Source organism: Podarcis pityusensis, assembly GCF_964106645.2.
Source record: "Podarcis pityusensis genome assembly, chromosome: W".
NCBI classification, from domain to species: domain Eukaryota; kingdom Metazoa; phylum Chordata; class Lepidosauria; order Squamata; family Lacertidae; genus Podarcis; species Podarcis pityusensis.
In genome coordinates this window covers 34,377,544-34,404,143 of record NC_138045.1, presented here as the reverse complement: position 1 = coordinate 34,404,143, position 26,600 = coordinate 34,377,544, and the positions used below count along the sequence as shown (strand labels likewise).

The window sequence follows — 26,600 nt, the reverse complement described above, 5'->3', positions numbered from 1 at the left end:
AATAATAAATTATTATTATTATTATTATTATTATTATTATTATTATTATTATGTTACTCCAGCCAGGAGGACTTCCTGTCACACCTGGTCTGAAGCATCCTCCCCCTGCGTGTGACCAGGCAGATGGGTGTGACCCTGACAGACCCTGTAAAAGGGTCACACAGCCATATCTCTCTCTTCACCATTTTCTCTTTTTTATTTTAAATATTTTTTTATTAGGAATTTCAACAAGACATTTAATCGAAAAACATATCATCCTTAATCCCCCCTAATAATAATAATAATAATAATAATTAATTTTATTTATATCCCGCCCTCCCCAGCCGAAGCCGGGCTCAGGGCGGCTAACAACAATAAAACAGTACAACACAACACCCTAAAATCATTCATTATAAAATTAATTCAAAACAAACCATTGGCAACCATTGGGCCAGAGCTCCGCGAAGATTGCCGAAGGAGGGAATCAGGCTGTGCCCTGGCCAAAGGCCTGGTGGAACAGCTCTGTCTTGCAGGCCCTGCGGAAAGATGTCAAGTCCTGCAGGGCCCTAGTCTCTTGTCACAGAGTGTTCCACCAGATCGGAGCCACAGCTGAAAAAGCCCTGGCTCTAGTTGAGGCCAGCCTAACCTCTCTGTGGCCTGGGACCTTCAAGATGTTTTTATTTGAAGACCGTAAGTTTCTCTGTGGGACATACCAGGAGAGGCGGTCCCGTAGTTACGAGGGTCCTAGGCCGTATAGGGCTTTAAAGGTTAAAACCAGCACCTTAAACCTGATCCTGTACTCCACCGGGAGCCAGTGCAGCTGGTATAGCACCGGGTGAATGTGATCTCGCAGCAGCATTCTGCACCCGCTGGAGTTTCTGGGTCAGTCTCAAGGGCAGCCCCACGTAGAGCGAGTTACAATAATCCAGTCTGGAGGTGACCGCCGCGTGGATCACAGTGGCTAGGTCAGGGCGAGAGAGGTAAGGAGCCAACTGCTTAGCTTGGCGGAGATGGAAAAATGCCGCCTCTGTTATAGCTGCAATCTGCGCCTCCATGGAAAGGGAGGTGTCGAAGATTACACCCAAACTCTTAATGGACGGTGCTGGTACTAATTGCGCCCCTGCAAGATATGGGAGTTGCCCCCCCAATCCCATATCGTCCCGTCCCAGCCACAGGACCTCTGTCTTCAAAGGATTTAGCTTCAACCGGTTCCCACGTAACCATCCAGCCACAGCTTCCAAACATCTGGTCAGTGTGTCTGGGGCCGAGTCAGGATGGCCATCCATCAACAGATAGAGTTGGGTGTCATCTGTTGGGATACTGCCAGGGAGATAAAGTCCATCATGGCCCCCAAGCCGGCTGCCGGACGATCCATCGACCTCTGGTAGTCACGCAGTATCAGCAATTAGTGACATGAGTTTCTAGAAATAGCTTGCCACATTCCAGAGCTCATGCACACTCTATCAGCAGATAATTCACAGCAGAAGTCGCACTCAGGAGAGCATTATTTACAAATTTTATTCAGCGTTGATCAGAACAAAGAAAAACATGACTGCCTGCATCAGTGTCTACGACACAGAGAGAAACGAAAGCAACAGAAAACATAAACATCCTGTGAACAGGAAATGTGCAGACTCTGTGACTCACAAAGCCTGCTCCCTTTTAAGGTGGAACGGAAATATCCTAACATCCTCCCCCTTTCCGTGTAACCTGTAGTACCTGTGGTTCAACCCAATTGCAACCTCTGTACATAAACCTTAAGTTGTTCTCTGTTAACAACCTTAGACAACAGATCAGCAGGAATTTCATTTCCTGGCATGTAGGACACCTGAATGAGTCCTTTCTGAATACACTCCCTTGCACGATGTAGCTTAATCTGCAAGTACTTGGTCCTTTGCTTGCAACTCTCTGAGTTCAGCAAAGCCAAACAGGATCTATTGTCTTGATACACTTGTACAGGACATTTCACAGAAACTCTGATGTCCTTAAACAGTTGCATCAACCATTCACAATCCATGAGTGAAAATGACAGAGCATTGAGTTCTGCTTCACAGGAACTTAGGCTCACTGTCGTCTGCTTCTTGCACAACCAGTCAAACAGGCAGTGGTTGTACATGTAGCATACTCCAGAAGTACTTGTACCATCCGTGGTGTCACTTCCAAAACTTGCATCTGCAAAGATTTCAAGACCTCCAGTCTTCTGACTGGTGAACCTCAGCCTGTAGTGCAAAGTCCCTTTCAAATAGCGGGCTATGCGCTTCAGAGCTTTCCAATCCTGAAGAGTAGGATTGTTAGCATGTCTGCTAAGCAGGTTAGTGCTTACAGCTATGTCAGGTCTTGAACATCTAGCAATGAAATTCAACTTGCCTAGAAAGCATCTGTATAGCGTTGTGTCAGAAAACGCTTCAGCAGTACTGTCTACCTGGTAACCTGTCACCATCGGTGTGTCTGCTGGGTTTGCATCAACCAAATTCAACCTGGTTAATACATCAGCAATTTTCTGTGTTTGGTGTACCAGAAAATTACCTGCTTGGTCCCTCTCCACCTGCAGAGAAAGATAGTTGGATACCTCACCAAGATCCTTCATGTCAAAGTGCTCCTTCACCTGAGCTAGGGTGCTTTGGTAGACAGCCTGATTCTTCCAAAACATCAGAAGATCATCAACAAAACATAAACAATACAGTTTGTTTTGCCCCTCCTCCTTGACAAACACACATGGATCAGCTTTGCCATGGTGAAAACCTAGAGAAAGCAATGTCTCAGTGAGCTTTGTGTTCCAACACCTGGCACTCTGCTTGAGACCATATAAGGATTTCCACAGTTTACAGACCATTCCCTTCTGTATCTGCATCCCATCAGGTGGAAGCATAAACAGCTCCTCCCCCAAAATCCCGTACAAAAAAGCTGTATTAATGTCATGATGGGAAACATGCAGTATCTCCTCCGCAGCGATCTTGAGCATCAGCCGAATGCTCTCATATTTGACGGTGGGGGAGTAGGTCTCGTGGTAATCCTGTCCTGGTACCTGTGAAAAACCTCTGGCAACCAATCTGGCTTTGTGTCTGACAACCTTGCCATTCTGGTCTGTCTTGGCCTTGAAGACCCATTTGCTGCCAACCAGTCTCATTCCTGGGACTACCGGTACCAGTTCCCAAGTTTGGTTCCTTTTCAAGGAATCAACTTCAGCCTTCATGGCATTAAGCCAAGGCTCAGCATCTTTAGAGGTTAACTCTTGAACCTCTTTGAAGCTTGAAGGTTCCCACACCTTCTCTGAGCTACTAAGAACAGCAGTTGCTGTCTTAGCAAACTCATCAGCAAATCTCTTTGGAGGTCTGCCCTTGGTCGCTCTTTCAGATCTGCGTACTAGACGCAAGTCTTCTGGACTCATCTCCTCCTTCTTAGGAGAAAAGTGACCAATGGTGAACAGTGGTTCTTCCAGTTCATTGTCAGACGCATCAGATGGTCTGAATGAGGCCTTTGCACTCTTGTAGTCTGCTGTGTCATCACTGTCGCTGACATCAGCAGCAGCGCCGCCGAATGAAATGGAATCCGAACTCTGATCATCATCATCATCATCCTCAGCTTCCTCAGCTTCCTTAGCATCTTCTGCTTTTTTCACATCATCTTCATCTTCCTCTGGGTAACTCTGGAAAATTCCCACATTTTCCCCCCACTTAGGATTGTACTCAACACTCTTTGTGAACTTAATGGACTTAGAGTCAGTCATCCATACCCTGTATGCACCTTTTTCGTACCCCATGAACAAACCATGTGCCCCACGCTTCCCAAGCTTGTTGCTCTGTGGGGTGTGTACCCACATGTCAGAACCAAAGATTCTCATGTGCTTGATGTTGGGTTTCTTACCAAACATCTTCTCATAGGGAGTACAACCAATAGGTGATGACCATCTGCAATTATAAGTGTAAACAAAATTCGACAGAGCCTCCCCCCAATACTTATCAGGGAGATTGGCATCATGCAACAAGGTTTTTAGGCCTTGAAGCAAAGTTTGGTTTGCTCGCTCAGCAAGTCCATTCATCCATGGCGACCTAGGCACTGAGAGGTCATGCTGGATTCCCTTCTCAGTCAGGAAAGCTTCAAACTGCTGAGAAGTGAACTCTCCGCCTCGATCAGTAAACAAACAACCAATGCGTTTACCGTGAACATTCTCCAACCAAGCACAGAATGCCTTGAACTTAGGAAACGCTTGCGATTTCTGCTCGAGCATAAACACATGAATGTACCTGGAAAAAGAATCAATTAGAACCATGAAGTACCTTGCTCCTCCCAAAGAGGGCGCAAGTGGACCAACCAGGTCTGCGTGCACTAGCTGGTAGGGTTTGGAAGCCTGCCTGCTAGACTCCTTGCCTTTTGGAGCAACCTTCACCTTGTTCTCTGCACAAGATACACATTTCATGTGAAACTTACAGGGTTTGATGTTCAAACCCTCAACCATCTCTGGCATCTTGGCCAGTGCCTTCCAAGAGAGGTGACAAAACCTTCTGTGTGCATCATGAATGCATCCTGCATGAAGAACTTTGTTAGTTTGTGCAACACAACAAGAATCAACATTAGACACAACAGCACCATTGTCATCATAAGTTATACAGAACAAACCATCTATAAACTTTGCATGCAAAATGTCCTCTTTGCCTTTTCTGATGACACAAACGCTCCTCTTGAAGGAAATCTCAAAGCCACGCCCAGTCAGCTGTGGGACACTGAGCAAATTGTCTGCAGCGCCTGAAACATATATTACATCTTTGATGGTAGTGTGCAGACTTGCCAGTTTCACAGTCCCTTCTCCTGCAATTTGCAACGTCTTTCCGTCAGCCAGGTGGATCTCACCTTCTTGAGGCTTGAAGGAGATTAAGAGATGGCGGTCCTTTGAGACATGGGTACACCCCGAATCAATAATAAACCTGGCCTTAGCCTTTGGAGCAGCCTTTGCATCAAGCAAAACCTTGTTTTCCACCGACGTGGGCTTTTGCAGCTTGCCCCCCTGCTCCTGGCCATCAGACTTGCCTTTAGCCTTTGGTGAAGCTGTGCCAGCAAACAAAGCCTTGTTTTCCACTGGCGTGGGCTCTTCACCCCCCTTCTGCTTCGGGCCATCTGCAGGCATCTGTCTCTGTTTACTTCTGGCCTTCCGGTATCTGTGAGGATGACCTTGGTTCCCATGAGAAACAGAGCTCTCAGCTGCCGACTCCTTGGCTCCCCCTGGAGGCTGGAATGCTGCCTGGGATGACATCACAGTCAGCTCCCCCTGCAGCTTGCAACTGGTGCCCTCGGCATCCCTGCATTCACTCGCATTCTGGGAAGCAGCCAGGACCTCCGATGCAGTCAAACTCTGGGCTGGGATGACTGGCAGATGGGCTACCTTCAAAGCATTCCACATCTGACGTGCAGTCGTGTTGCCAGCTAGCGTAGCAATTTCCTCCAGAGAGACGGACAAGACTATTACGTCTATGGCCCTCGAATTCTGGGCTCTCCATCTATCTGTCAGAGGAACTGGAGGGGCTTCAGACACAGTATTCCACACTCCAAACTGACGCAGCAAACTCTCACACCACACAGCCCAGGTCTGATAATTGTGCCAATTTAACTTTGGGCACTCAGCAGCTTCAGAAGCTTCAGAAGCGTGGAAAAACTCCATTCCAGCTTTTTACTTGAGCCGTGAGCCTTTATGCCTTCAAAAACTTCTTATCTCGGCAGCTCATAAATCACGAAGCCTCTGGCCCGGCTCCCAGGCCAATTAAGCCAGCCGTAGTTCAAAGACTCTTCCGCGGCATCAGAAAAGCCTTACTTTCACTTTTCCCACACATACCTCACAGCAGTCTTTTGCAGTCTTACTCTCTTGTAAGTGCCGTGAATCTGGGCCCGAAACCTGTTGTTGGGATACTGCCAGTGAGATAAAGTCCATCATGGCCCCCAAGCCGGCTGCCGGACGATCCATCGACCTCTGGTAGTCACGCAGTATCAGCAATTAGTGACATGAGTTTCTAGAAATAGCTTGCCACATTCCAGAGCTCATGCACACTCTATCAGCAGATAATTCACAGCAGAAGTTGCACTCAGGAGAGCATTATTTACAAGTTTTATTCAGCGTTGATCAGAACAAAGAAAAACATGACTGCCTGCATCAGTGTCTACGACACAGAGAGAAACGAAAGCAACAGAAAACATAAACATCCTGTGAACAGGAAATGCGCAGACTCTGTGACTCACAAAGCCTGCTCCCTTTTAAGGTGGAATGGAGATATCCTAACATCTGGTCAGTGTGTCTGGGGCCGAGTCAGGATGGCCATCCATCAACAGATAGAGTTGGGTGTCATCAGCATACTGATGGCAACCCAGCCCAAAACTCCGGACAAGCTGGGCGAGGGGGCGCATAAAGATGTTGAAAAGCATCAGGGAGAGTATCGCACCCTGAGGTACTCCACACACCAAGGAGTGGCGCGATGACAATTCCCCCCCAAGCGCCACCCTCTGTCCCCGACCAGAGAGAAACGAGCGCAGCCATTGAAGGACTGTGGCCTGGATCCCCACGTCGGCAAGGCGGTGGTCCAGGAGTTCGTGATCGACCATGTTGAAAGCTGCTGACAGATCTAGAAGAATCAGCAGCCCTGACCCGCCTCGATCCAGCTGTCTACGAAGATCATCTGTTAGGGCAACCAGAGCCGTCTCGGTCCCATGACCAGTGCGGAAGCTGGACTGGAATGGATCCAGAGCCGATGTTTCATCCAGAAACCCACCAAGCTGTTCAGCCACCGCTCTCTCAATCACCTTACCCAGGAACGGAAGATTCGAAACCGGGCGGTAATTGGATAGATCTAAAGGATCTAATGATGTTTTTTTTAAGAGCGGGCACACCACTGCCTCCTTCAGTTCCCCTGGGAATGTCCCCGTGCCAAGGGACAAATTGATGATATCCCCCAAGGGGGCCCGCACCTCGTCTGGATACACTCTAATCAGCCAAGACGGGCACGGGTCGAGAGGACAGGTGGTGGGCTTTCCAGCTTGGAGGAGTCTGTCCACATCGGCTGGGGATATCAGGTCGAAGTGGTCCAATACTGGACCTGAGGACAGTCGAGGGGCCTCCAGTTCCGTTATTGTATCCAAATTGGCAGGGAGGTCATGGCGGAGCAACAAGACCTTCTCCGCAAAAAAGCTCGCAAATGCCTCACAGCTGTGTGTCAAACTGTTATTTAAATTTGGCTGTCCCTCAAGGGACGTTAAAGACCTAATTATACTAAATAATTGCGCCGGACAACAGCTAGCAGATGCAATGGAGGCCGAGAATTAAGACTTCTTAGTAGCCTTCACCGCCATCTCGTAGGTTTTCATAAAAGCCCTATAAGATGTTCTTGAGGCTCTTTCACAGGCACCCCGCCATACTCGCTCTAGCCGTCTGAGGTCCCGCTTCATTTTCCGGAGCTCCTCGGTAAACCAGGGAGCCCGGTTTCTGCGGAGTCGCAGAGGGTGCTTAGGTGCGATCTCATCGATGGCTTCCAGGAGCTGGATATTCCAGCCCTCAACAAGCTCAGTCAATGAGTCGCCAGGGGGAGCAAGGTCCCGCAAGGCTTGGCGGAATCTATCAAGGTCCATCAGCCTCTGCGGGCGAGCCCAAATCGGCTCGCCACCTAAGCAGGGTGGGGGTGGAAAGTCAATCCTGGCTTTCAGAGCGTAGTGATCAGACCATGGCACCTTCATCGAAGGAAACATGATCACATCTATACCTACGCCAAAGATCAAATCCAGCGTTTGGCCTGCTTGATGTGTGGGGCCCGAAACAAACTGGGAGAGCCCTAGTGTCGCCATGGAAGACATCAGGTCCAGAGCCTGTGAGGAGGGAGTGGCATCAGCATGGATGTTGAAGTCCCCCAATGCCAATAGGTTAGGGAACTCCAAGGCCCAGCCGGCCACCGCCTTCAGTAGGCCTGACAGGGTGGCTGCTGGTGCGCTAGGTGGCCGGTACACCAGCCAGACAGCCAAGCTCTCCTCTGAGCCCCACACTAGGCCAACACATTCAATGCCGGGGATCGATGGCGATGGTAGAGCCCTGAAAGGACAATCTTCCCGGATTAATAATGCCAACCCTCCCCCCCCCCCGGCCTACAGTCCGCGACTGGTGGAGGATGGAGAAACCCGGGGGTGCCATCTCTCGTAAGGTAACTGTTTCCCCTTCGCGCACCCAGGTCTCCGTCACACAAGCCAGGTCGACCCCCTGCGAGGTAAAGAAATCTCGCAGGGTGGCGGTTTTGTTGCCTATAGACCTGGCATTGCACAGAACCAGTGACGGAGGTGAGTAATCCTTGCTCACCCTACCCTCGTCCCTCAGGATGAGGCGCAAATTGGAAGGGGTACGAGCATATCCATATCTCGATCCCCTTTGCCTATAACATCCCCTATTCCCCCCTCCCCATAAAGTACACCCCCCTCCCCCCAGACTTCCCTCAGCTCCTCTCTCTGGTTTATCAACAAATGTTATTCTCTGCATGTTACAAAATTGTGTAGCTCCTTAATTTATCTAACTAACTATTGTCAATAAAAAGTTTGTGAGTGTTTATTCAAAACCTGCCAAGGAGTCCAGTTCACTTTGTTGTTTCTTTAAGTACTTTGTAAAAGGTTCCCATTCATCTTTAAAGTCACAGTTATCCTTGTCCTGTAGTTTATGTGTCAATTTTGCCAGTTCTGCGTAGTCCATCAGTTTCTCTTGCCATAATTCTTTAGTTGGGATTTCCTCGTGCTTCCATCCTTGTGCTGTTAAGACTCTTGCTGCCGTTTTCGCATAGGTAAAGATATTTTTCAGTTTCCTTCGTCTCCCATTCTAGCAGGATGCTATATGCACCTATAATGGTATGGGGTTGCTCGTGCGTAAGTTGCCGCCTCTCCTGGCTATGTTGCCTTGTTAAACCTTTCTGTCTGGACAGCCCTTCAATTCGTGGCTGCCTCAGTCACTAGCAGAATCCGTCAGTGGGCGTTTCTTAAACCTTTTCCAACATAAAAGTTGTTTGACACCCAGTCTCCTCCTACTTTCTCTGCGCGGAAGTCTCCTGCACAGGGAGGGCGTGGGTAGCGGAGGACCAGTGCTCTCCCCGCTGGTGTCCGGTGAAGAGTCTGGGAGCCCTCTCTCCGATTCCCCCATCTGCCCCTCCTTATTCCTGGTGTTGCACTGAATTGCTTCCCCATCTGCTGAGCTGCCTCTCTCCCTGCTGGGCCCTTCTCCAGCATCATTAGAGAGCCTCCCCTCCACCTCTAGCTCCGATGTCAGTTCCCTGACATCCACCTCCCCCCCAGGACCCCCTCCACCCCCGGCCTAACCTGTTGATCCAACTTCGTCCCTTTCTTCGGCCGACGATGATGGGAACCCCCGGAAGGAGCTGTCGTCATCCTCAGAGGATTCGAAGCCCGCTTCCCACCCGTTCTGATTCCTTCCCGCGGGGTGGGCCTCCCAGTCTGATTCTTCTTCCTCCGAAACCTCTCCTCCCTCCTCCTCGGAGGCAGGAAAACCCACAAAATCCTCTTCATCGTCTGTGGTTCCAAATTGCTCCTCCCAGAATCTCGCCAGTGGTTTGGGTTTGCCCGGGAACAGGCGGTGGAATTCCTCCACCAGATACCCGTCATCAATTGCCTCCGCGGGAACCCATGTGTTTTCCGACCCGGGTTCTCCCTCCCAAGCTACCAAGTACTCCACCTGGCTTCCTCGCCACCTTGAATCAAGTATTTCCGTGGCCAAGTGGTGGTGCTCCCTCTCTTCTACCTGCGGGTGTGTGGTGACTTCTCCCTCTCGCCCCGGGAATTCCCGCCCCTCCCTGTACGGTGAGAGTAGGGACCTATGGAACACCGGGTGTATCTTCATGCTGTCAGGCAACTTGAGCTTGAATGCCACGGGGTTCACCTGCTGTGTTACTTCAAACGGTCCCAGCCGCCTGGGCTGCAACTTCTTGCATCCCCCCTTAAAGGGTAACCCTTGGGTTGACAGCCACACTCTGTCCCCCACCCGTATGGTTTCCCCTTCCCTACGGTGCTTGTCTGTCTGCCTCTTGTAAATTTCCTTGGCCCGCTCCAAGTTCATCTTAAGTTGCTGGTGCAGGGCCTCCATTTCTTCCACAAACTGCTCTGCCGCAGGCACACTCCAACTTTCCTCCCCACTCCCCGGGAAGGCCCTGGGGTGACACCCATAATTGGCCATGAACGGGCTCATTCCCGTGGACACATGTTCAGCGTTATTGTACGCAAATTCAGCCAGCGCTAGTTTCTCCACCCAATCGTTCTGCCTCTCGCTGACGTAACAGCGTAGGTATTGCTGGAGTATACTGTTCGCTCTTTCTGCTTGCCCGTTGGTTTCCGGGTGTCTCGCCGTCGAGAAGCCCACTTCGACCTGTAGCAAGCTCATGAGCTTCCTCCAGAACCGGGAAGTAAATTGTTTCCCGCGGTCGGAGATAACCCTTGAGGGAGCTTCATGCAACCTGAAGATGTGATCTACAAACAACCTGGCTGTTTCCTCTGCCGTAACCGCATGTGAGCAGGCTATAAAATGGCACATTTTTGTCAGTAAGTCGACCACTACCATGACTGCTGTCTTTCCCCGGGACTTGGGCAGATCGGTCATAAAATCAATGGACACCACCTCCCAGGGTTTTCCCGGCGTGGGTAAGGGTTCCAGTAATCCTGCGGGGGCAGCCCGCTCCCCCTTTGCCCTTTGGCAGCGGTCGCAACCCCGTACATATTCCCGTACATCCTCCCTCACCCTGGGCCACCAGAACTGCCTGGTGACAAGCATCATGGTTTTGTGCTGTCCAAAGTGTCCAGCTGTGGGATTGTCGTGGAGTTGTTTGAGTACCTTCCCCCGTAGGGTCTCCCCGGTACATACAGCGCCCCCTTATAGTACAGCACCCCTTCCTTCTCCTCAAACCCTCCCTGGGTTTCTCTTGCATCTTGGATTTCCCGGATTTTAGTTTGTGCGAACACGTCGTTTCTAGTGAGTCCGGCCAGTTCTCGTTTCCCCACCAAGATTCCCCCCCACACCCATCGGTCCTCGGGGATCACGTGTCGTATCTCTGGCGGCCCCTCTCCTTCCCAGTACTCTGGCTTCATGGAGAGCGCATCTGCTCTCACGTTTTCCTCCCCAGGTACGTATCGGATTTCGAAGGAAAACTTGGAGAACTCCTGTGCCCATCGAATCTGTCTCTGATTGAGTACTCGTGCGGTCCTCCAGTATTCCAAGTTCTTGTGATCTGTACAAACCTGGATCTTGTGCTGCACCCCATTAGAAGATGGCGCCATCGACGAAACGCCGCATAGATCGCAAGCAGTTCACGGTCATACACAGTATAGTTTTGCTCCGATTTGCTCAGCTTTTGCGAGAAAAAGGCACACGGCTTCCATTCCTGCTTGCTCCTCCCTGGCTGCAAAACAACCGCCCCAATGGTTCTGTCAGACACGTCAGTCTCTAGCCTCATGGGTTTCTCCAGATCAACGTGTAGGAGCTGCTCTTCCGATGCGAACGCCTTCTTCAGTCTTTCAAAGGACTCCTGGGCTCCCTTTGTCCAGACGAACTTCCTTTTGCTACTGAGACAATCTGTGATGGGCGCTGTCAAGTGGGCGAAGTTCTTGATGAACTTCCTGTAGAAGTTGCTGAACCCTAGGAACCTCTGCACGTCCTTCCGGGTTTTGGGAGCCTTCCACTCCAGCACTGCCTGCACCTTGCTTGGGTCCATCGCTAGGCCCTTGTCTGGCAACCTGTACCCCAGAAACTCGACTTCTCTGGTGTGAAACTGACATTTTTCCAGTTTGACCCACAACTGGTGCTTCTGCAGTCGTTTTAGCACTTCCCTGACGTCCCTGACATGTTGCTCCTCATTGTCCGAATAGATTAAGACGTCGTCCAAGAAGGCTACGCAGTTCTTGTACAGCAGGGACCCCAGGACGTGGTGCATGAATGCTTGAAAACAGGCGGAGCCCGACTGTAATCCAAAAGGCATAACTAGGTACTCAAAGGCCCCTAGGGGTGTGAACATTGTGGTCTTCCATTCGTCCCCTTCCCTCATCCTAATCAAATTGTATGCTCCCCTGAGGTCCAGCTTGGTAAAAAATTTTCCCTTGCCTCACCCGTGTTAAAATGTCATCAATCCTGGGCATCGGGAAGGTCATGGGTTCCGACACCAAATTGACGGCCCTATAGTCCACAACGAGCCTGGGTTTATTTGTGTCCTTTTTGTCCACAAAGAACCCCGGACTGCCCCCCACCGCTTTCGATTCTCTTATGAAGCCTCTTTTCAGGTTCTTGTCAATAAATTCCCGCAACTCCTTCATCTCCCTGTCCGACATGGCATACAGTTTACCCAACGGCAGCTGCGCCCCTGGGAGCAAGTTGATTTGGCAGTCAAAGGGCCTATGGGGGGTAGTCTATCCACCTCCTTCTCGCTGAAGACCTCCTGCAGGGAAGCATATAGTGGTGGCACCTCCCCTTTCCGCTCCACAGCTATCCCAGCCACCCTGGCCACTGTCATTCTTGGGGTTTCCCCCCCTAGACAGTGTTCCAAACAGTAAGCGGACCCAAAGGTGACCGTCCTCTGATGCCACGCCACCACTGGATCATGTTGTGCTAGCCAGCTCATCCATAATATTATTGGGGGCCCTGCCAGTGAGGCTACGTGAAAGGCGATGGTCTCCGAGTGCCTGGAAACCCTCATTCTCATTGGTGGGGTCTGGTGTGTCACTTCCCCTCCCAGTAGCTCTCTGCCATCAATGGTGGTTACTTGCAAGGGGAAATCTAAGGGCAGCAGGTGGAGCTGGTGCTCTAGTGCAAAGTCCTTGCTGAAGAAATTGCAGGAACTGCCTGAATCCAACAGCCTTTTCACCTTGACTGGGTGCCCATTCGGGAGTTCTAGCACACTTCTATGGCTATAGCCGCCCTGGGGGGGTCTGGTTGGGGCACTTCTATTGGTTGCTGGCCTGGCTGCTGTGCCCGCTGAGTGGCAGCCAAGCGTTGTCGTTTCCCGGCTCCTTTGCTTTTTCCACCTCCTCCTCACCCCCTGCAGCTCCCACCATTCCTTGCCAGGCCTTTCTTTGAGGGCAGACCCTGGCAAAATGTCCTGGTCGCTGGCAGAGGAAACACTTCTTATTAGTTTTCCAATCCTTTCCCTCCTTCTTGCGACCGTCGCTGGAATTTGAAACCTCCCGCGCGCGCGCCCCATCTATTTCCATTGGCTCCGCCGGCGGGGAAGGCTGCCTTGGTATTTCAGGAATGCGGTAGTCATGGTAACGTTGCTCTCTCCCTTCCCGCTTCTCCTGAGCCCGCGCTTCCTGCCTTACACCAATCGCAAGCACAGCCTTGGTCAGCTGATCCATCGACTGAGGGCGGGGTGCGCGGGAAAGCTCGTCCTTCACCGTTGGGGACAACCCCTCCTCGAACAACATTTGAATGGGTTCAGAGTCCAGTTCCCACCCGAGCCGGTGAACTAACATGGCAAAGCGTGACCAGTAGTCTCTAACTGACTGGTGCCCCTGTTTACAGTTCATCAGTTCCCGCCGAGTCACACTTTGCTGCACATCACTGGAGTACATTGCGTCCATCCCCTGAAAAAATTTCCTCAGGTCCTTCAAGGCGGCATTCTGCGTTGCCATTAGGGGCCTGATCCATTCCCTTGCCCCATCCTGCAGATGCCCAACAATATAAGCCACCCGTTCCCAGTCGTCTGCAAAATCATTCTGCTGTAGTTCCAAAGCGTACTCTATTTCCGTCCGGAACGCACTATAGTCCTGAGGCTTCCCTCCAAATTTGTGTACCAGTCCCGGTACCTTCCTTGCTACGGGGGTGGGTCTGACCTGTGCATCTTGAGCCCGCCTTTCGTCCAGCCGCGCCGTTAGAAGAGCCACATGCTGCTCCAAATCTCGGTTCCTCTTCACCAGATTTTGCACTCCTGCTGCTCCCTCCGTGGCGCCAGCTTCTCCGGTTTTGCTCATGATGCTGCCTGCCGCTGTGCACAAGCAACGTCAGGGACTGACGGATTGCTATAATGGTATGGGGTTGCTCGTGCGTAAGTTGCCGCCTCTCCTGGCTATGTTGCCTTGTTAAACCTTTCTGTCTGGACAGCCCTTCAATTCGTGGCTGCCTCAGTCGCTAGCAGAATCCGTCAGTGGGCGTTTCTTAAACCTTTTCCAACATAAAAGTTGTTTGACACCCAGTCTCCTCCTACTTTCTCTGCGCAGAAGTCTCCTGCACAGGGAGGGCGTGGGTAGCGGAGGACCAGTGCTCTCCCCGCTGGTGTCCGGTGAAGAGTCTGGGAGCCCTCTCTCCGATTCCCCCATCTGCCCCTCCTTATTCCTGGTGTTGCACTGAATTGCTTCCCCATCTGCTGAGCTGCCTCTCTCCCTGCTGGGCCCTTCTCCAGCATCATTAGAGAGCCTCCCCTCCACCTCTAGCTCCAATGTCAGTTCCCTGACAGCACCCTTCAGTAATTTGACTTTCCCTTCTATCACTTCCCTTTGAAACCTGGATATTGTGTAACTGAATCCTTTCTTACTGTCTTCTTTGTATGTTTCATGTAATTGTTGATAGTGCAACCAACTCTGAAAATGATCTTTTATCGCATCATAATTTCTTAATTTCCATTTTCCATCTTGATCCTTTAACAGGTCAGCATATGCAAGCCATTTTCCTTTCTTTCCAAGTGGTTTGAGCAGTAACGCTTCACGTGGTGAAAGCCACCAAGGAGTCTTTTGTTCTAACAAGTCTTTGTATCTCTCCCATACTCTCATTAATGATTTCCTAATTATATGGTTGTAGAAACTTCTGTGTACCTTTCCTTTCCCATACCATAGATATGCATGCCAGCCAAATCTGTTATCATGTCCTTCCAGTTCTAATGCTTCTTGCTTTTCCAACCTCATCCAGTCCCTGATCCATACCAAACAAGCAGATTCATAATACAATTTAAAATCTGGGAGGGCAAACCTGCCTCTATCTTTTACGTCTGTAAGTATTTTATATTTTATCCTTGGCCTTTTGCCCCCACCCCACCCCCCGATAAATTTTGAAATCTCTTTCTGCCATTTTTTAAAACATTCATCTTTCAGGATGACTGGAGTTGATTGAAAAAGAAATAGCATTTTTGGCAACACATTCATTTTGATCGCTGCTATTTTACCTAACAATGAGAGATTCATTCTGCTCCATATTTCTAAATTTCTTTTTAACTCAAGCCAGATTTTTTCATAATTATTTTTAAATAGATTTATATTTCTTGATGTTAACCATATCCCTAAATACTTAACCTTTTTATGGACTTCATTCTCAATATTTTGTTCTAGCTCCATTTTTTCCTCTTCCTTCAGGTTTTTAACTAATAATTTGGTTTTGTTCCTATTTAACTTAAATCCTGCCACTTCCCCAAATTTCTGAATCTTTTCTATTACTTTAGGGAGTGAAATTTTGGGCTCTTCCACTGTTATCACTAAATCATCTGCATATGCTTTTAGTTTAAACTCACTTTCCCCAGTTTTTACACCTGTAATCTCTTTGTCTGCTCTTATATTTCTGGCAAGTACTTCCAGTACCAGGATGAACAATAATGGTGATAATGGACATCCTTGTCTAGTTCCTTTTTGAATCTTACAGTCATCCGTTATCACCTGGTTAATAATTAATTTTGCTTTTTGTTTTGAATAAATTACTGCTATTCCTTTTAGAAATTTAGAGCCACATTAAATTTGTTCTAACAACGTTGTCATGAATTTCCAAGAAACATTGTCAAAGGCTTTTTCAGCCTCTTTCATCATTGCTGCTTTCTTTTCATTTTTGGCCTCTAGGTATTCTATTATATTCAGAATATTCCTTATATACTCCTTCATTTGTCTACCTGGTAGAAACCATGGCTGATCTTGATGTATATACTCATTTAGTATATTTTTTAATCTATTGGCTAATATATTTGCAAACAATTTGTAATCATTATTTAACAAAGAAATAGGCCCGTAATTTTTAATTTGCAGCAAATCTGCGTCTTGTTTTGGAATTACTGTAATATAGGCCTCTTTCCATGTTTCTGGAATTTCACCTGTATTCAGTATTTCACCCATGACATCTTTCAATGGGTTCACTAACTGTTCGCTTAGTTTTTTATAATATTTTGCCGTAAGACCATCCGGGCCTGGTGACTTGCCATTTTTGGAGCCTTTTATTACCTCTAAAAATTATTGCACTGTTATCTGGGAGTTAAGAATGTTCATTTGTTCCTCTTTTATATATGGCATATTACTAGTTCTGATGTACTCTTCTATCTTGAATGTTTTTTCTTTCCCTTGTCTATATAACTCTGAAAAATATTTAACAAATCCTTCTCTTATTTCCTTCAACTTATCTGTGATCTTTCCATTTAAATTAATTTTATTTATGGAGTTCCTTTGTTCACTTTTTTTTTTTAGCTGCCAGGCTACCAGGCTAACAATTTTCCTGGTTTGTTTGCATGCTCAAAGTATTTTTGTTTTACTCTTTTTATTTTCCAACTAATTTCCTCATTAATTATCATTGAATATTGGGTTTGTAAAGTTTTTATTATCTGCTTCACAGCTTCTTTGTTTGCCTTATTTGACAGCTGTTTCTCCTTTTCAGTGATTTCCTCTAAAATTTCTTTTTTCCTTTTCTCTCTCAGTTTCCTTTTATATGAATTTTGTTGTATAAAGAGTCCTCTCATTACCGCCTTATTTGCGTCCCAGACCGTCTGTAATTTTGTTTGTCCTTGATTGTTTATTTCAAAATAATCAGTCAGGACCTTTTTTGTTTTTTCTATAAAATTTTGATCATCTAATAAATCATCATTTAATCTCCATCTGAAAGAGATTTGACTTTCTTTTTCCATAATCAAGGACTTATGATCTGAAAAGGTTCTGGGATTAATTTCGATTTTTTTGACTCTTATTTCCAGTTCTTTGGAAATCCACAAAGAATCTGTTCTCGAGCTGCTATCATGTACATGGCTGTAATAAGTGAACTCTTTGTCAAACATATGTCTTATTCTCCATATTTTGAGTCATATAAAAAAAAGTCTTTGGTAATTTGCCTTCCTTAATCTCTTTTTTCCTGACTGATCTATCTTTATCTAAAGATGGAACTCCATTTAAGTCTCCCATTAAGATCATTTTTTGATCTGCAAATTCAAGTAGTTCTGTTTCTGATTTTTTTTTGAAGAAGATTGCTTTTTTGTCATTTGGTGCATAGATGCCAACCAGTATCACTTTCTCTCCCTGGATTTTGACTTGTATTATTAAGATTCTACCTTTTTCATCCTTCTGAATCAATTTGGGTTCAAGTGCAGGATTTATGTAAAAAACAGCTCCTCTCTTTTTTGTTTTATCTGATGAGATGAAGTCCATACCTAATTTTTTTGTTAATTAAGACCCTTTTATGTTTTTTTGCTATGCGTGTCTCTTGGAGGCAGATTATGTCTAATTTCTGTTTTGCTTTTATATGCTCAATCCGAAGACGTTTGGCTTTACAATTTAAACCACTCACATTCCAACTCAGTATTTTAAGATTGGCCATTGTCAGAGTCAGTTACAATATCTGTTTTTTTCTGGTGTTACATCTTCTAATGCTAACCATTCCAAAGCTTCCTTTTGTTCAGCTCGGGGATCCCCCCAATCTTGTTTGGGATCTATTTTTTTTTTAATAATCTTTATTGCTTTTAAAACTTACAAGAAAAGAAAAAAGAAGAAAAGAGGCAAGAGAGGAAGACAAAATAGAACAGAGAAGAAAAAAAAGAGAGAAAAGAAAAAACAATACAATAAACAATACAAAACACAACCTTAACACATTAAACTAAACAAAGCAAAACAACAACAATTTAAAAACATATACCATACTATTTCATTACTCTATCTTTCATTCCCTTATTTCATCGACATCCTCTCACCTCCCTTTTTGTATTCCACTTCTATTACTTGTTTCAGCAATTCCTTTCCATCTTTCTCTATTTTTATCATTATGAATATCTTAACATATTTTTACCTTATTTTCCATTAATACTGAAATACTTATTTATACCTAACTCCTTATAACATTTCTGCTAAAGCCATAAAGTTTCATTCCAACAATTTTCTAACACTCATTAAATTTACCATATTTCTGTATATAAACTTTAAACTTTCCCAATCTTCTACCACCATCTCTTCTCCCTGGTCTCGGATTCTGCCAGTCATTTCCGTCCATTCCATATAGTTCATCAACCTGGAGATCTTCTGTCCGAGGCTCTTAAATCTTTTCCAAGTCCCTTCTGCAGTTTTTCTTCATATTCTTTGATGCTGAAGATGCTGAAGCGCAGGTCTTGGGGGGGCCCCGACCCAACCATGCCCCCATTCCCTCTTGACAGGCCAACCAACTCTCCACAGCAAAAACCAATGTCCATACAATATCTCAAATCATGTTTCAAGGCTCCTCCAGATCCAAAGGCCCCCACAACTCCAATCACCTCCTGACCCAGATTCAGGACCCAAAGGTCAGTAAATCTCTGCATGAAAGAGTCTCTCCAACCTTCCTTCTCCAATCCAAGCAGGGCTCCAATCTTCAAATTCTGACTTTTTCTATATTCATTCATAAAAGGCCTCCACTTATAGTCCTCAATTTGTCCTTTACATAAATCACAACCCCTCTTTTTTTAACTTTGTCCGATGAAATAAACTCCTGACCAAGTCTTTTATTTATCAACAATTTCCTGTGTAATCTTGTTATATGTGTTTCTTGTAAACAAATTAGGTCCAATTGTTCCTTTTTTAATATATGAAATACTGCTTTCCTTTTCTGAGGGGAATTTAGACCGTGACAGTTCCAAGTTAATAGTTGCAGGGCCATGATGTTATTATTTTAATACTCCTCCTACTGCACCTAGTGCCTGTTCCTCTTCTGTCGGTGGTATCCCTTTTTTCGAACGGTCTTTTGGTTCTGGAGATAGTCCTTTTTGTAGGTCTTCTCCGTGGTCTCTCCAAAATTTGTCTTTGTCGTCTTCCGATCTTATTTTCCTCTTCTTTCCTTTGTAGCTAAAAGATAGGCCTTGAGGAAATTCCCACCTAAAGTTGATACTGTTCCTTCTCAGCAGAGTAACCAAATCTTTGTAGTTTGATCTAAGATCCAGAAGGTGTTTCAGAATGTCTTTAAATATTTCAACTCTTGTCTGATGAATTTCCAGTGTCTTCTGGTAATGCAAACCCAGAATCTTATCCCTCTCTTCTTTTGTTCGTAGAGTGATCAAGCAGTCTCTCACCTTCTTCTCGCTTCTTTTCCCAAGTCTAAAAGCATTTACTATTTTAAAACTGTCTTTTACCAATTCTGGATCCCCAAAGTCAGAAAATTCCTGCATGAGAAATTCAGCTAGATTGTCCTTTTCCACTTCAGGTACTGATCTGACCCGTAGATTCACTTGTTTTTCTTTCAATTCAATCATAGACAGGGTCAATTTATGGTCTTCCAATTGTTTATGTAGTGATGGTATTCTCTCTTGAACCTCTTTAACCTCTGTAGCAGAAGTTGTGGCAATTTCTTTAGCCTCCTCGGCAATCTGGCGCACTGAAGCCGATTCCTCTAGTAATTTTTGAATAGTCTCTGTATTAGTGTTTACTTTCTGGCCCAAATTATTTATACTTGCTGTATTCTGGTTGATACTTATTGTGTTTTGATCAATCTTGTCAGATGCCTCTGCTACTTGTTGACTTATTCTATTCAAAGATTCATTAACTTTAGCCAAAACTTGAGCAAAGGAATCATCACTTGCCATACCTTTCACTTTTGGTTGTGCCGATGGGGCTGCTGTTGGAATTCCAGAGTCGCCAGAGGTCAAAAATCTCCTTTGTAATCCTTCTTCTGTTCGAAAAACTCTGCCCGACCTTGTAGCCTGTACTGCTTCTGTTTTCTCTTTACCATCTGCCATTCCTTTAGATAGAACTCAAGGTCGGTCACACAGTTAAATTCAAAACAGTGGAAATTTCCAACAAAGCTGTGTGTGAATTCCTCAGGCCAACTACAGTTTCAATTATAACTAATTGTAACAATTCCAAGTTCCACTAGGGGGACACTGTAACAGTCAAAAAAGTTCTTAAATACTTTACTTCCTTTTTTAAGTCCCCCCAGTTTGTCAGGAAGATAACAATCTATCTAAAAACAGTTACTTTAAGACCAGGAGATGTTTATCCACATATTGTATACAAATTATATTTCCTGTGCAGGACTAGCTGTCAAAGTATATTTAAAGACAGTACCTCTCATCTGTTTTTAAATTGCCTCTGGGAATCCGTTCCCAAGGAATTGAGTGATGGTTTAATCCCTTTATTTTCCACTTCTTTATAAAGAAATAACATCCACAGTTCTCCCCCCTTTCCCCTCAATTTAAGGGGGGAAAGATCCAGGTTAGATGATTGGGTTAAAGTCCGTTAATACGTCTTTTCCTAAGCTTCCGCTTTCAAGTTCAATGCTTTGTTGTATCTACAGTAGAGAGAGGCAGACTTCCTTTTTATGCCTCTCCGCTTTCGGCCAAATTCACAATTTGTACAGTTCCAATTACGTTAAATCCTACTCACGGATCGTTGATTTTCAAGTCGAAATTCCAAGGAAAAAAGGCAGCGCTCTCCGGCTACAGCTTGCGGCTTCACTCCACGAAAGAAGCAGACAGCCCACAGCACAGCGCTCCTTCCCCCGCTCCGATTCCGAGCCCGTTGCCGGGCTTTTTACCGGGTTGGGGGGGCGCCAAATGTGCCCGCTGGGTCCCAGGTCCACAGGCTTCCCCTGCCTGTGATTTTCAGGGGTCCCCCGCTGCGCCGAAGCGGGATCCGACCCTATTTTTCGTGGTGAGATTTCCTCCGATCGAGGAAATCTGCCATTAACCGCTGGCGCCACCTCCGGAAGATTATCACCGAAATTTGTATTTAAAGATGACCAAGGAAGATTTGTGGCAATTGAAATTCAAACACAAGGAGAAAAATTTTTGATAGTAGGAATCTATGCACCAAATGACGGGAAATCTGAATTTTTTAAGAAGTTGCACGAGACCCTGATGGACCATATGGATTATAACATGATTTTGATGGGAGATATGAATGGAGTGGTATCCACATATATGGACAAGGCACAAAGACAGGTAGTCACCAAGGATGGTAGACTACCGAAAACTTTTTTTGACATGACAGACAACTTGGACTTAGTTGACATTTGGAGAATAAGAAATCCCATGGCCAAAGAGGGAACCTTCTTCTCTGAAGCCAAAAGGACATGGACAAGAATTGACCAAATTTGGATAACTAGAGGAATGGCACCAAAGACAAGAAAGGTGGAAATCTGCCCGAAAACTTGCTCCGACCATAATGCTGTTAAGATGGAAATGAGACTAACACCAACTGGCTCCTTCAGATGGAAGATGAATGACACCTTATTTAGAGATGATGAACTACTTAAGAAGGCCCAAAAAACTCTGAGAGATTACTTTGAGATAAACCTTAGTACCAACGTGGAGAAAAGAGTAATCTGGGACGCAAGCAAAGCGGTTATGAGAGGGTTCTTAATACAACAGAATGCAATAAAGAAAAGAACTCAAAATGAGAAGAAGGATAAGATAATGGACAAAATAAAGGAATGTGAAAAAAGACTGAGAGTAAACCCCAAATCTCAAGAGATTTTGAGAGAGTTAAAGTTATACCAAGTACAATATATGAAAATGATGAATCAGGAAATAGAATGGAAAATTAAACAAATGAGACAAAAGACTTTTGAGTCAGCCAAAAAATGTGGTAAACTGTTGGCATGGCATGAAAAAGAGACAAAAATTAAACACAATTACGAACTTAGAAGTGGAAGGAAGAAACATACAGAACCCTGCAGAGATTAGAAGCTGTTTCCAGAGGTACTTTAAACGATTATACACACAAGGGCCACTGAAAGAAACAGATTTAGACCAATTTTTGAAAACAAATGGATTACAAAAAATATCTCAAGAAAACAAATTAATTTTGAATCATAGAATAACTGAACAGGAAATAGAAGGTGCCATTCAAAACATGCAACTGGGTAAATCTCCAGGACCAGACGGTTTGACCTCTAGATACTACAGATCTTTAAAAGAATGGTTAATTCAACCATTGAAAGAGGTCTGCAATGAAATAATGGAGGGAAAAAGAGCACCAGAGTCGTGGAAAGAAGCATATATTACACTTGTACCAAAAACAGAGACTGAAAAGACACAGCTCAAGAACTACCGCCCTATATCGTTATTGAATGTGGATTACAAAATTTTTGCAGATATTTTGGCTAAGAGATTTAAAAAAGTGTTGATGGAAGAGATTCATAAAGACCAAGCGGGCTTTCTCCCAGGAAGACATTTGTCTGACAATTTGAGGAATATAATTGATATTTTGGAGAAATTAGAAGTGACTATAAATACTAAAGCAGTTTTGATATTTGTAGATGCGGAGAAAGCCTTTGACAATATTTCTTGGAATTTTATGAAGAAGAATCTACAGGGAATGGGGGTAGGCCAAGGTTTTGAGAATGGTATAGGTGCAATTTATTCAGAACAAAAGGCTAAACTAATTGTAAATAATGTTGTGACGGAAGAACTTAAAATTGAAAAAGGGACACGACAAGGTTGCCCAATTTCCCCACTTCTTTTTATTTTGGTCCTGGAGGTTTTGCTGAATATGATTAGAAGGGACCAGTTGGTTAAAGGTATACAGGTCGGAACTAAACAGTACAAATTGAGAGCATTTGCAGACGACTTAGTATTGACGTTACAGGAGCCAGAATCTAGTACTAAAAGGGTTTTAGAACTGATTCAAGAATTTGGTCAAGTGGCAGGATTTAAATTGAACAAGTCAAAAACCAAGGTTTTAGAGAAAAATTTAACACCGTTTGAAAGAGAGAGGTTTCAGAATGAGACAGGTTTAACAGTGGTTAAGAAAGTTAAATACCTGGGGATTAACATGACAGCAAAAAATGGGAATTTATTTAAAGATAACTATGAAAAATGTTGGTCTGAAGTGAAAAAAGACTTAGAAATTTGGTCAAATTTGAAGCTTTCACTGCTAGGCCGTATTGCTGAGATAAAAATGAATGTATTGCCTAGAATGTTGTTTTTGTTTCAAACTTTGCAGATTGTTGACAAAATGGATTGTTTCAAGAGGTGGCAGAAAGATATTTCTAAATTTGTCTGGCAGGGCAAGAAGCCCAGAATAAAATTTAAAATTCTAACGGATGCAAAGGAAAGAGGCGGATTTGCCCTGCCAGACCTCAAACTTTACTATGAATCAGCAGCCTTTTGCTGGTTGAAAGAATGGCTACTTCTTGAAAACACTGACATTTTGGACTTGGAAGGTTTTAACAATGTATTTGGATGGCATGCATATTTATGGTATGATAAGGTCAAAGCACATAAAGCATTTAGAAACCACATTGTCAGGAAAGCGCTATTTAATGTTTGGATAAGATATAAGGATTTGTTAGAAAACAAAACCCCAAGGTGGCTGTCACCAATGGAAGCGAAAGCCTTGAGAAAGGTCAATATGGAGGTCAAATGGCCGAAATATTGGGAAATTTTGGAACAAGACGGAGATAGACTGAAATTACAGAGTTTTGAAAAATTAAAAAACAAAGTGCGAGACTGGCTTCATTATTTTCAGATAATGGAGGCATTTAAATTGGACAAGAAAATTGGCTTCCAGGTGGAAAGATCCAAATTAGAAACAGAACTGTTAGAACCCAAAACTAAGAATTTGTCAAGAATGTATAACTTGCTGCTGAAATGGAATACTCAGGATGAAACGGTAAAATCGGCTATGATTAAATGGGCACAGGACGTTGGACATAACATTATGTTTGCTGACTGGGAACAGTTATGGACCACAGGTATGAAATTTACGGCATGTAATGCCTTAAGAGAGAATATTATGAAAATGATATACAGGTGGTACATAACCCCAGTCAAGCTTGCAAAAATCTATCATTTGCCCGATAACAAATGTTGGAAATGTAAAGAAATTGAAGGTACATTTTTTCACCTTTGGTGGACGTGTCCAAAGATTAAGGCTTTCTGGGAAATGATATATAATGAATTTAAAAAGGTATTTAAATGTACCTTCCCTAAGAAACCAGAGGCCTTTCTCCTGGGCATTGTCGGCCAAATGGTGTTAAAAAAGGATAGAACTTTCTTTATGTATGCAACAACAGCAGCAAGAATACTCATCGCAAAGTATTGGAAGACACAAGAACTTCCCACGCTGGAGGAATGGCAGATGAAACTGATGGACTATATGGAACTGGCGGAAATGACTGGTAGAATCCGTGACCAGGGAGAAGAGTTGGTGGAGGAAGATTGGAAGAAATTCAAAGATTATCTTCAGAAACATTGCAAAATTAAAGAATGTTAGAGTGATGTTGGATCGAAAATAAGTGGTTTCCAGCTGTACAGGTTAAAGTTATTGATAGACTAAGATTAAAGATTAGGATTAAAGATGTTTAAGGAAATGGAAATTTGGTACTTAAGAGGTAAAATTTTAATGTTATATTACATTAAGATTAAAGATTAGGATTAAAGAAGTTTAAGTGTTATATATTATATTAAAATTAAAGATTGGGATTAAAAAAGTGGAAAAGAAATTGCTGGACAAACAATTTGGATTGGAATACAAAAGAGGGAGGTATGAGGAAGTCCAGAAAATAAGTAAATTTAAAAACGGAAATGGAAAAAGTGATATTGTTTTTAATTGTTATGTTTCTTTTTTATTGTTGTTTCTTGCTTTTCGTGTTTTTTCTTTCTTTCTATTTTTTTTCTCTCTGAGATTTGTATTGTGTACTTGTGTATTTCTTTTATGTTTTTTTCTGTTTTATTTCTGATTGAAACCTTAATAAAAATTATTTTTTTAAAAAAATATATATATAGTCCTCAATTTGCCTCTGTAAGACTGGGGCTTCCACTTGTATTATTTTAGGTTCAACAACACCAACATTCTCCTTCGTCTTCTCCCCAGTTTGTCCTGTCAAAGTAGGTTCCTGTGTCAAATCCTGAACAATTTCTGTATTAATGATCACTTTTTGTCCCAAATTAATTACTTTTTGTCCCAAGTTCTCAAGTTTGGTATTCATAGCATCCGTCTTCTTGTGGAGCTGTTCCAACGAATAGCTTATCTTACATAATACAGTCACTAAGGCTCCTTCTGTCAACATTCTTAAAATCCAAGGTCAATCTCTGATTCACACACTTCTTATCTTGCAGCTGGAAAAACCCCAGCTCCACTCTTGTAACAGTTTCAAAAGCTCCCTCTAGAGGGAAACAGTCTCCACTTGTATCAATCCTTTCAAACACAATTTAAACTATAAAGTTAGTTTCAGTTTTCAGTTACTTTTCCTGCTTTTTAAACGCAGATGAGGACAATGGAAACAATATATTTCTCTTATTTAGCTAGCTGTCAAAAAACGTCACTCTTTCTGGCAGCCCGTTTCCAGGTTTGGAGCAGTGGTAATTTGGTTTTTCACTCTCTCCTGCAGGCTCACTAGGTCCAAAATTTCCCCCCTCTTCTCCTGCTTCCAAGGGGGGTTTAATAGTTTTAACCGATGGAGATTTAGAATCATAGAATCATAGAGTTGAAAGAGACCACAAGGGCCATCGAGTCCAACCCCCTGCCAAGCAGGAAACACCATCAGAGCACTCCTGACATATGGTTGTCAAGCCTCTGCTTAAAGACCTCCAAAGAAGGAGACTCCACCACTCTCCGAGGTGGCATATTCCACTGTCGAACAGCTCTTACTGTCAGGAAGTTCTTCCTAATGTTTAGGTGGAATCTTCTTTCTTGTAGTTTGGATCCATTGCTCCGTGTCCGCTTCTCTGGAGCAGCAGAAAACAACCTTTCTCCCTCCTCTATGTGACATCCTTTTATATATTTGAACATGGCTATCATATCACCCCTTAACCTCCTCTTCTCCTCTTTAGAAAAATAAACTTTGCAAGGCTTTAACTTGCAACTTCTTTGCTTCAATCTATTTACAAAAAAGGAAGGCGGACTTTCTGTTTAGAACCTTCCCGTTTCGATGCCAAATTAATGAATTTAAGAATCCAATTTTCCGTTCTACTCACGGGTAGTTGTTTAAAATCCAATTGTCCACAGGAAAAAGTCAGCGCTCTCCGGCAACAGCGATGCGACTTCACTCCGTGAAAGAAGCAGTCAATTCGAAGCACCGCGCCGCTCACCCCACTTCGCTCCGGATCCCCAAATCAGGGTTTCCCCACGAGTAGGGGAGGCGCAAAGGGTGCCAGCCGAATCCCAAGTTCACAGGCTTCTCCCGCCTGTGATTTCAGTGGGTCTCCGCCTTCGCCGTGGTGGTCAGACCCTAATTTCCACGGAGCAAATTCCTCCCAATCGGAGGAACTCCGCCATTGCCTGGAGGCGCCAACCCGGAAGCCTCTTGTTTGGGATCTAAGTCTCTCCTATTTTTCTCAAGGAACTCTCTTGCCTGGAATTCTGATGTTAATCTATATCTCCTTTTCATGTATGTGAAAGAGATACCCTCTGGAAATTCCCATTTGTCCCTAATGTCGGCTCTCCTGAGTGCTGCTGTTAAAAACCTATATTTTGTTCTTCTGAGTCTCAAT

General features: G+C 44.6%; 1 long non-coding RNA gene and 1 pseudogene across 3 annotated transcripts in view; one reads left to right on the top strand and one right to left on the bottom strand.

The window, feature by feature from the left end:
* LOC308467817 overlaps positions 1-5,738 on the top strand; it is a 466,381-nt gene extending 460,643 nt beyond the window's left edge. For both annotated transcript variants that reach the window (XR_013981311.1, XR_013981312.1), the window contains exon 3: positions 5,658-5,738. This is a non-coding gene — a long non-coding RNA (uncharacterized lncRNA). The remainder of the gene's footprint in view (positions 1-5,657) is intronic.
* Positions 1-26,600, bottom strand: part of LOC308467690 (adhesion G protein-coupled receptor D2-like) — a 634,294-nt pseudogene that overhangs the window by 572,054 nt on the left and 35,640 nt on the right. The window lies entirely within an intron of this gene.